Genomic DNA, 10559 nt, shown 5'->3' with positions numbered 1-10559 from the left:
GTAGAGGGGCACTTTGAAGCTACATTTAGTATTTTCTCCAAGTACAAAAGAAAATGTAATCGCCAAATTACAAATCAAGGCTAAGGTATTGCCAAATGGCTGTGAGAATAATATAAAAAGGGTTTCGTTTGTCTGTTGGCTTTTTGTTTTTGTTGTGTTGTGTTGTGTTGTGTTGTGTTTTAGCTTCTGCACACGCATGGTCTGGCAAGTCCGGCAGTGAAAATTTAAAGAACTCATCTGATACCTTGGCAAGATAAAGGCAACACCTGACTGATATATTGGCTTCCCACTGAGGTGTTGCATTTAAGAAAAAAAGGTTCATGCATTTGCCTCAGGTAAGTGAGTCTCACTGAGAGGGAGCCATGAATCCCGGGGCTTACAACTCCAGAAATCTTCTGCAAAGAAACACGTTTAGAAGTTTAAGAGAGGTAGACTACCTGAGCTGTTTCTTACCAGCACATTACCAGGTCTTTTGCAGTATTGGTATGCAAATACATCCAGACAAAAGATGTTATTGTCTGGGAGACTTTGGAGGAATCAGGTTCCATCACCTGGAGGCTAGTGGTGGTCAACCTACAGAAAGCAAACAATAGTTCCCAGACCTCACTCACTTGGGTTGGTGTATTATGCTTGATTCCTTCAATGCTATTCTACTCTTGTCCTTTTAATTCCTTTTGCAAAGCTCATTTGCCATAGACGGGATTGAAATGTCGCACCGTGGGCATTCCCCAAGCATAGTAAACGCTGTGGGTTGATATATAAATGGAAATTTACCAACTCATATGAAGGGTCTCTTGGGGAGACAGAATTTGAACGTAAATTCAGATAAATTTAGGTTTACAATTAGGAATGGTCTGGATTCGGTTTGGAGTTTTGAGGTAGAATATGTAGGCTCTGCTTCTGTTGACTTAAATTACCCAGAAACCTTTATTTTCCAAATACATTTTTCCTCCTTTATTCATTGTCCTTAGGAATCAGCTATTTAAAATTATCTACTTTGCTCAGATGTATATAGGAACCTACTTCTAATAACCTGGTTAATAAACTCCTTTATTAGATAATAACTTTGAAAATCATTACAACAAAGAATGAGGTCCCAAGTCCAGTAATTTGAAAATACTGTTAGACATATACTCAATATAATAGTTCTGTATTTCTAGAAGGATGCAGCTCTCATTTTAAAACATAATACAATTTGTAGCTTAAAATAAAATGACGGGTCTGGTCTGGCACGTAAGAAGGCTGGAAATTGTCACACCATCCTAACAACAAATACAAAACTGATCAAAGATCAACAACTCTTCTTAGCTCTGCCAAGAAAAATTGCTACCACCGAAATTGGAGACACAAACCAGGAAACACAGAGAGTCACGAGTTATCAGAGCAGAAACCTCCATGAAAACCAGAGCCAGGGTAGAAAAATCTATACTGTCACTGACAATTGCTGGACACTTATGTGGACAAGTCCGAGAGATCAAAACAAAACAAAACGAAGAACAAAACAAAAACCCCAGGGGACTGCATGTTATCTCTTTAAGATTCTGATTTCAATTCCTTTAGACATATACCCAGAAGTGGGATTTCTGGATCATATGATAGTTCTATTTTTAATTTTTTGAGACACTGCCATACTGCTTTTTCATACTGCATGTACCAATTTACATTCCCATTAACAGTAAACAAGAGTCTTCCACATCATCACCACATCCTTGCCAACACTTGTTATCTTTTGTGTTTTGGGTAATCGACATCCTAACAGGTATGAAGTAACACGCCGTGGTACTGGTCTCAAAGGTGTATCTTATTCTCTTACTGATCACGATGTTCGATACTCTTTGACTGATGATCCGAAACCATGGGAAGAGGCATCAGTAAGGTTTTGAAAAGCAATTACCTATGCTGGCTTCTTTGCCAGTCAAGAGACCAGGGAACATGAATGTTTACTTTACGTCAAAACCATCAAGTCAGAAATTCAGCTGAAATTCACTTAGAGAGCTCTCGTTTATGGTTGTAGAATCCAAAATGCAGTTTTGCAATACCAGACTACTCCTTCAGAGTAAAACCCAACCTGTGATTTGAGCTAACATTGACTCGCTGCCTAGACTGAGAAAGGCCCTGGGCTAGAAACCTTACAAATATGATTTCTTTTATCTCCCTAGCTTCTAACCCCCATTCCACGGATGGGAAAACCGAGGCTCAGAATTTAAAGCAATCTATGTAAATTCACATGGATAAGGAGTAGCCCTGGACTTAGAATTCAAACTGACATGCATATGATTTGAAATCTATGTCCTCCCCCCGAGAACAGATCAAAACATGAACCCGATTCATAGATATTCTAGCAAGGAAACTGAATTAGACGTCAGGACACTTGTGGAGCACCTGGGTGGCTCGGTCAGTTGAGCAGCCAACTTCGGCTCAGGTCACGATCTCATGGTTCATGAGTTTGAATCCTGCATTGGGCTCACTGCTGTCAGCACAGAGCCTGCTTTGGATCCTCTGTCCCCATCTCTCTGCCCCTACCCCACTCACAATTCTCTCTCTCAATCTCTCTCTGTCAAAAATAAATAAATCATTTTTTTTAATTAGAAAAAATAAAAGAGGTCAGGACACTTGTTCCCAGCACACATCTTGACCAATTATGTTACCTGGATAAGCCATCTCCTCTCTCTGAGCCTCAGTTTTCTCACGTGTGAAATGAAAAGCTCTAAAATGATCTTTAATTACAGTATAGCTCAACATGAAGTAAGTGATTATAAAAAAATAAATTAACATTAAATAATCCCTATTAACATTCATTTTGGAGACAATATGAAAGGCAAATACTTAATGACAGAAGCATCTAGACCAAAGCTGACAGCATTAACAATAGAAAAAAAAAATCCTTTACTATTGTTACAAATCATTTAAGTTTAAAATTTTGACTTACCTTTTCACAGGCTCACAATGTCTTCAGTTAGCTGCCTCTTAAGCTTCTCTTGCTACCTCTGATTCAGCCTAAGCAAAACACCTTTCCTGCTTTGGCCAGTTTCTATTATCTCTTTTTATCAGGATCTTGGTTTGATATCCAGCCCAGTCAGTCCATGAGGACACAGATATCAATGAAATTCTGACGCCAATATTATGTTGTGTTCGTAAACTTTCTTCCCTTCAGCCAAACCACACGGTCACCAAATATTTGAGGAGAAACTCATGTTGGACAGAAGAATTCGAGAGAAACCTGAGAGCAGTGTATGCTTCATCACTGGCTCTCTCTGGAGATTCACACCCTTTTCACCAACACAGGCTGGGGACAATTGTGTAACTCATAGAGAGCCTATGGTTCACTTCGAGCCTCAGTTCACTCACAAGTTGAAGTGTGTGGATAATCCAGAATCCCAGATTCACTGGAGACTAACAGACTATGTTTTTTCACACCCTCATGCCTCTGACAAATCTCATAATGTCCTCTACCATTTCACAATCCTAGAAAACTTTGATCCATATTTTTGTCCTTGGTTTAATCATCCACCTTCTCTGGAAGGATCGTCCCTATATCATGGCTGCTAGTTATGGGCCGACTATTTGTTCCAAAGGTATTTTTATTTTAACACCTGCTGTATTTTTTTTAAAATTTTTTTTAATGTTTATTTTTTATTTTTGAGACAGAGAGAGACAGAGCATGAATGGGGGAGGGGCAGAGAGAGAGGGAGACACAGAATCGGAAGCAGGCTCCAGGCTCTGAGCCATCAGCCCAGAGCCTGACGTGGGGCTCGAACTCACGAACCGCGAGATCGCGACCTGAGCCGAAGTCGGACGCTCAACCGACTGAGCCACCCAGGCGCCCCAACACCTGCTGTATTATAATGTAATCATATCTTTACAGATTTGTCTTTGCTCATAGAGCAGAACTTCAGTGATAAGACCCATGGCTAGTCTTTCTCTAAATCTTTCAGAGAACCTATCAAAGTACCTAGTATATAAGAGACCCAAATAAAGCATGCTTGGAGTTAATTAATGCATCAAAATACTAATTAAGCATAGATCCCTCTACTTAGTAAAACCTTGAAAGACAAAGAGGTAATTTGCTCTTAATCTCTAAGCAATGTTGTATGATCCACCCAATGTATATTTATGGCGCACCTACTATATGTCCCATGCTCTTTTAGGGTCTGTGAATATAACCAAAAAAATGGATGCAACTCCTGCTGTGTGAAGTATTCCATTAGAATAGAATAGAGACAAGTGGCACAAGAAAAGTCGGGTGTAGTAGATGAGGAATCCTGTGAAAAAAGCAGGAAGAAAATTCTGGATGTGTAAGGGAAGGCAGCTACTTTATATAGGGCAAAATAAGAATGCAGGAGGAGGAAAAAAAGGAGGAGGAGGAGGAGGAGGAGGAGGAGGAGGAGGAGGAGGAGGAGGAGAGCAGCCGAAGTAACTGCAACAAATAGCAAGTCCCATTCGATTTGGCTGATGGATTTATAATTAACCAAGCAATCACACAAACATTTTCTGGAATTCAGGGAAGGCGATTTATTAGATTTGCTGATAACGTGTCTTTCTCCTTGTAGCTCCTGGATATAACATAATTCACTTTACTCTTAACCTATAAGGGTAGCCAACCAGGACCAGAGAGGAGAGATCTTTCCCCATTAGAGACTGACAGGCCAGTGGATCCCTTTGCATATTAGAAAACCAAATGTTCTTACAGTTTCATTGGTTCTGTGTAGGGATCTTTATCCTGCGAAGCTCTGATCTCAAATCAGAACTCTTGTCCCTTCCCCGATAGTGACACCATGTAGCAGTAGCAAACTGTCAGGCAATTTTCTGGCCAGAAAATTTGGTTGATGTTTTAATTGTTCTGAATAGCCTATTATTTGATCGGCAACAGTTGGTTATACTGCCTCACACCTGTGCAGCTGCACATGTGTAGGGTGAGAGGCGGGGGTAGGGGCGCAGGGGCAGGGGTAGGGGTGGAGGGTGGGGAAACAGCTGCATAATTGGTCTGTAAAGTGGTGCAGACAGATATTGTAACATTCAGCAAGGACAACAAGGTATTGAGAGAATGGAAAACTCTAGTAGATTCAGTTAAATACTTAAAAGCCAGTAGCATATTATTAATGTCTTCTGACGGAGAACAGAGTTGAAAACCTCAGGGAAGCTACCGAAGAGAATGTTAACGTGCGGGAAAACTCAGATTTCTTCTCTTGGGTGTCCATGGAGCCTTCCGTGACATAGAGAATGATCACTGGTCATGTTTCTCAAACTCTGTTCTGAAGACAGAGTTTTTCTTCCTCAGGCTAACCAAGGCACTCTGGCACAACACTCGAATTGTTCTTTTCCCAGTTTGCAAGATGAACGCCTACAACAAAACTCAGTTTGTTCATGGAAACACCTCAATTTTAGCTTGCTTGCTTTCTCCCCTGGAAATATAATCTGCATCCAATTTTCTGTGTTCTTTTAAAAATCTCTGAACGTAGATTTTTGCTTACAAATTATAAAGGTTTATCAGTAAGAGACAATTATTTTTCCTCTCTATGTTAGAAGTAACCAATTAAAGGGAATATTTTGGGGGAGGGGGGAAACAATCTCATTCATACAGCCACAGTAAAATATCTAAGAATTTTCTTAACATCTACTGTATGTGATGAATGTGTCACTGAATCTAAGAAAGTGGGCTTCTGGAGACGGACTTTGGTTCTGACTTTGGACCTACGGTGAACCGCGACAAATGTATAAGGGAAGGTATAAGGGAAATGTGTAATGGATGTATAAGGGAAGGTAGCTACTTTATATAGGGAAAGATGAGAATGAAGAAGGAAAGAGGAAGAAAAGTAGAAGGAGGAGGAGGAGGAGGAGAGCAGCCGAAGTAGCTGCAACAAATAGCAAGTACCATTTGATTTGGCTGATGGATTTATAATTAACCAAGCAATCACACATACATTTTCTGGAATCCAGGGAAGGCGATTTATTCACCTACGGTGAACAGGGACAAATTACCCTCCTTGTTCCTCAGTGTCACCCCTGTTAAATGGGGACGACGCCAAACCTCTCTCTTTTAATCTTAGAAGTTAAAAGTCCTTAGAGCAATGCCTTGCACACAATTAATTTTCACTAAACATTGTCTATTTTTACATGAAACGAGGAGTGGCAAAATTCCACTGAGAAATATCAAAGAAGAATTAAATAAATAAAGATGTACCTTATGCTCCAGGCTGGGAAGGATGCTTCTTATGACAATGTATTCTCAAGTTATTCTATCAGTAGCACATACTTCTGTTCTGAATTCACGTTAACAGCAATTCTTGCTGGAAATCGACAACATGGCCCTAAAATGCAACCAAGAGAATAAACTTATGAGAATGTCTAAGGAAAATATAACGGGAGATGAGAGTAATGCAAATAAGTCGCATTACCGGGTGTTAAAATGTTACAGTCAGAGTAATTAAGTCACCGGTGAAGAAGCCAGAATAAGCCAAATTTAAGACATTAGGTTTTCCAGAGGAAGATACTAAAATGGGAAAAAGCAAAATATTGGATGAAGGTCACAGCACAAACAAATGACGAAAGAATGTACTATTCAATATGAATAAATAAATAAATAAATAAATAAATAAATAAATAAATAAATTAAAAAAAATGGAAAGGCGCCTGGGTGGCTCACTCAGTCTGTTAAGCCTCTGACTTCAGCTCAGGTCATGATCTCATGGTTTGTGGGTTCGAGCCCCATGTCGGGCTCTGTGCTGACAGCTCAGAGCCTGGAGCCTGCTTCGGATTCTGTCTCCCTCTCTTCTCTGTGCCTTCCCCACTCGCACTCTGTGTGTGTCTGTCTCTCTCAAAAAATAAACATTAAAAAAATGTTTTTAATGGAATAATTGGCCTGCTATTTGGAAAACCAATCAATTTTATAGCCTATCTTCATACCTTACAGCCAAATAGCACCAAGGGAAATTTTTAAAAATTAAACCATAAGGAAGTCAAAAGAAAATGTATTTATTTGGTCACCAGATACAGAAAGAATATTTAACTAATGAGGGAACTGTGCCTTCATTATCACTGTCATGGGTAGAACTTATTAAACATTTACTAGGTGTTCAGCAATGCATAAAGTGCTTTATGTTCTTTTCTCTTTATTCTTTACTCTTATTGACTCTGGTTTAGAAATATGGAAGATGAGGCATAGGAAAGTTAAGTAAGGTTGTACAGCCCGGAAGTGGCAGTGAATGTATTGGGGCAGTCTGATTCTAGAACCCTGTGCTCTCAGATTTTTACCATCTAAAATAGATCTAACGGAATAAAATTGGAGAGGAAAAGACAAAACGGAGAGAAAGAGAGAGGCAGGGAGAGAGAGAGAACAAGCGAGCAAATGGGCCAAGATATAAATGAAACCTTTGTCATAAAGTAAAAGCAAAGGGACAGTAAACTTGTAAAAAAGTTGAACTTCCCTCATCAGTCACACCCACAGAACCAAGACACCGAATTACCTTTTTTTCTTTTAAACGGAAAATCCGCACTGCTTTCTTTCTTTGTCTATCCAAAGGATCATATTTAGAACTAGTAAGATCTCGGGGAGGCATCAATTAGGCATTGCCAAACTGTGTTCCAGAGATGGAACGCCAATTCCCCCTTGCCACAAGTGGTGAAAGAATAGGAAGCCTTCAAAGTATTTGTAGCCTTTGACCTAGAACCTACTCTAAGGGCAATTGTGGAAAGGCAAGAGAGAGTTTCATCATAGAGATGTTTGTTGAAAAAGTTTTTCTTAGAGTAGGGAAATGTGGGGAATAATCTAAATGCCCCGCAATAAGAAAACGGTTGGGTAAATGAAGGTATATCTAGGAGATATACTATATTATATTACTGTATTATATACTATAGCAGAGGGGTCAGCAAATTCCTGCTGTGAGCTGAGCCCAGCCCACTGCCTGTTTTTTTTCCTGCCTCTGTCAATAAAGTTTTATTGGAACATAGCCATGTTTCCATTTACATGAAATGGCTTTCGTGATGCAAGGACAGAGGTGAACAATTGCTATCGAGACTCTATGGCCTGTGGTGCCTAAAATATTTATTATGTGGCCCTTCACAGGCAAAGTCTGCTGATGCCTGTTGTACCCAGCCAGCGAGGTTATGTTTACACAGAGTCTGTAACGATGAGGTTAAATGTGAAACTAGCACTCTTAAATGAAAAAGAAATTTTATTCATTCCAATCTATTCACACAATATTTAATTACCAGTGGCGATGCTAATAATAATAACGTTCTGATCCAAAACACCGTGCATTGCTATGTCACAACAGTCCATCTGAAAATTGAGTGGATCTGTACCATGATTTTCGACTCATGTGAACTGAAATAGCTTTTTTTGTGTGTGGCAAATTCTTTCCTAGTACTAGTAATTCCTGCAAAGTGCATCATATCTCTTTGCCTCTATACAACTCGTGCTGCACAAACATTAATCTGTGATAATTTATGAAAGTTTGGTCCCCGAAGGCAAGCGAGGCCGCTGCCAATGATGATGTCATCTGCTATCTGTCTTCCCCTTGAAGGCCAACTCCCCTCCTCCCCCCAGCTGACTTCTTGATCCAATGACCATACTTTTTCACAGTACATCAAAATGTGGAATTAGCTGACTGACCTATTGGGTAACCCTTGCCTGGAAAATTAGGTCAGTATACTATTATATCTGTTTTTAGGATCTTAGGATTTTGCAGAGATGAGGGTAGGCCTTGCCTAACTCCTCCGCCTTTGAAAACAAGCAGTGCCTTCCAGTTAATAAATCACCAGGAAGGGGATGACAGCCCAGAAATCTGTGTTCACGTCTCTCAGTTGTTTTTGTCTGGTTCAGAAATCATTAGCACCTGATAGTGGTTTCAATGCTCTCCCCAGTGGTAAGGGCAATTCCCAGGCCAGGTTTCTGTCAGACAAGAGGCAATCTATGGAGACCATACCTCGGAAGCACAGAGCCTTGCAAACACTCAGGGAGCATACCTCAGGACCTTAGAGACAGAGTCACTCATGTGAGTTTCACAGTTTGAAGTCATACGAGAGCAGAACTTCCAACAAGGGTAAGGAATTACTGCTTTTTTTTTTTTTTTTTTAATTTAGAGAAGACAGGATCATGCCAAAGAGTAAATTGATCAAGTTCTAGAGCTTCTATTGAAGAATTGCCGATTTCAAGGGGTATACATAGTGTTTACAATTGTTTCCATTCGCTGAACTAGGGAATGGAAAATCGAACTTGGCTGTAAATTCAAATACGACTTCTGATACAAAATGCACCCATCATCTTTGGAAAAGATGTGATATTATATTTACCCAGGCAATCGGTATGTCTCAGACATTGTTCTTTTTTCCAAATACAAGGGGGAAATACACAAATGGACAATACTGAATGTTTAGCCGTTTTTATGGCTTGCCTGCTCATTTTTCTAAAAATAAGCCCCCAATCTATCCTTCCTTTGTTTAAATATTTTGGTGACTTAGTATGTTACAAATGTTCTGACACATATGGCAAATCCAGTTAATAAATTACAATCCCGGTTCTTAAGAAACCCAAAGTCCAAAAGAGTAATAAGTAACTGACACAGAGAAAGAGAGGGCTTCACAAACAACATGTAAAAGAAGAGGTGGGGAAGACTTTACACAGGTAACAAGGTGGTTCTTGGGGATAAAGAGGAATTCCTTGGGTAGACAGTGTGAGAAACCTGCTTTCAGGTAGGAGGAAACTATTTACGAAAGCATGGAAGCCTGAATAGCTTTGAGCAGTGGGATTCCATGAGGAGGTGAGAAAGGGTCCAAGGAAACTCTAGAGGTAGAAACTATGCTCCCCAGGCCTTTCCTACAGGTTGTGGAAAAAGTTTTCTAACATTCTAGAAGTATCAACCAGGCAACAGTGTAGAGGGTGGCTTTGAAAGTTCAGAGGGAGAAGAAACATAGAGGCCAGTAGGATACGACTGCAGTAACAGAGAAGAGAAATGATATTGTCCGTGGATGTGTGGAGCAGAGGAACCGTGCTGAGAGATGTTGAGAACACTGTACGAGAGGAATATAGTGATAGGTACATATGTGAGTTTACATTTTTTAGTACCCACACTTAACAAGACAAACACATGAATTTTAATAATATTTAACCCTATAGTCAAAAATATTATCATTTTGACATAAAATCAATGTAACACTTTTCCTGACACAATTTACATTCTTTTTTTTTTTTTTTTTTTTTTTTTTTGGTACTCTTTTGAAACCCAGGATGTATTTTAAATTTATGGCACATCTCAATTTTGGTAAACTGTATTCCAAGTGCTTAACTGCCATATGGGTTTGTGGCTGCCATTTTGAAGAGTGCAGGTAAATAATAATAATAATAATAAAAAAAACAAGAGCTACCATTTATCTTATATAGAGGTAAGGATCATAATTATCTATTATTTCACACACACTTAAACAATCCTGTGGAGTAAGATTTTTTTTAATTTTAAAAAAATCTTAGAGAGGTTAAATAACTTGACCAAAGCCACTGGCAAGTGACAAAATTTGAACCAAGGTCTGTAGGGTGGTATAGCCCAGACTCTTAACCACAAGCT

The 10559-nt window shown here is 39.4% G+C and overlaps 1 long non-coding RNA gene across 1 annotated transcript in view; it reads left to right on the top strand.

Moving 5' to 3' along the window:
* Positions 1–243: 243 nt before the first annotated feature.
* The window catches only part of LOC106984840 (uncharacterized), a 32873-nt gene continuing 22557 nt past the window's right edge, over positions 244–10559 (top strand). The window contains exon 1 of the long non-coding RNA XR_003416767.2: positions 244–335. This is a non-coding gene — a long non-coding RNA (uncharacterized LOC106984840). The remainder of the gene's footprint in view (positions 336–10559) is intronic.

This window comes from Acinonyx jubatus, chromosome E1, assembly GCF_027475565.1.
Source record: "Acinonyx jubatus isolate Ajub_Pintada_27869175 chromosome E1, VMU_Ajub_asm_v1.0, whole genome shotgun sequence".
Lineage (NCBI taxonomy): Eukaryota > Metazoa > Chordata > Mammalia > Carnivora > Felidae > Acinonyx > Acinonyx jubatus.
Note: the sequence above shows the minus strand (reverse complement) of the source record. Positions and strands in the feature narration are given on the sequence as shown.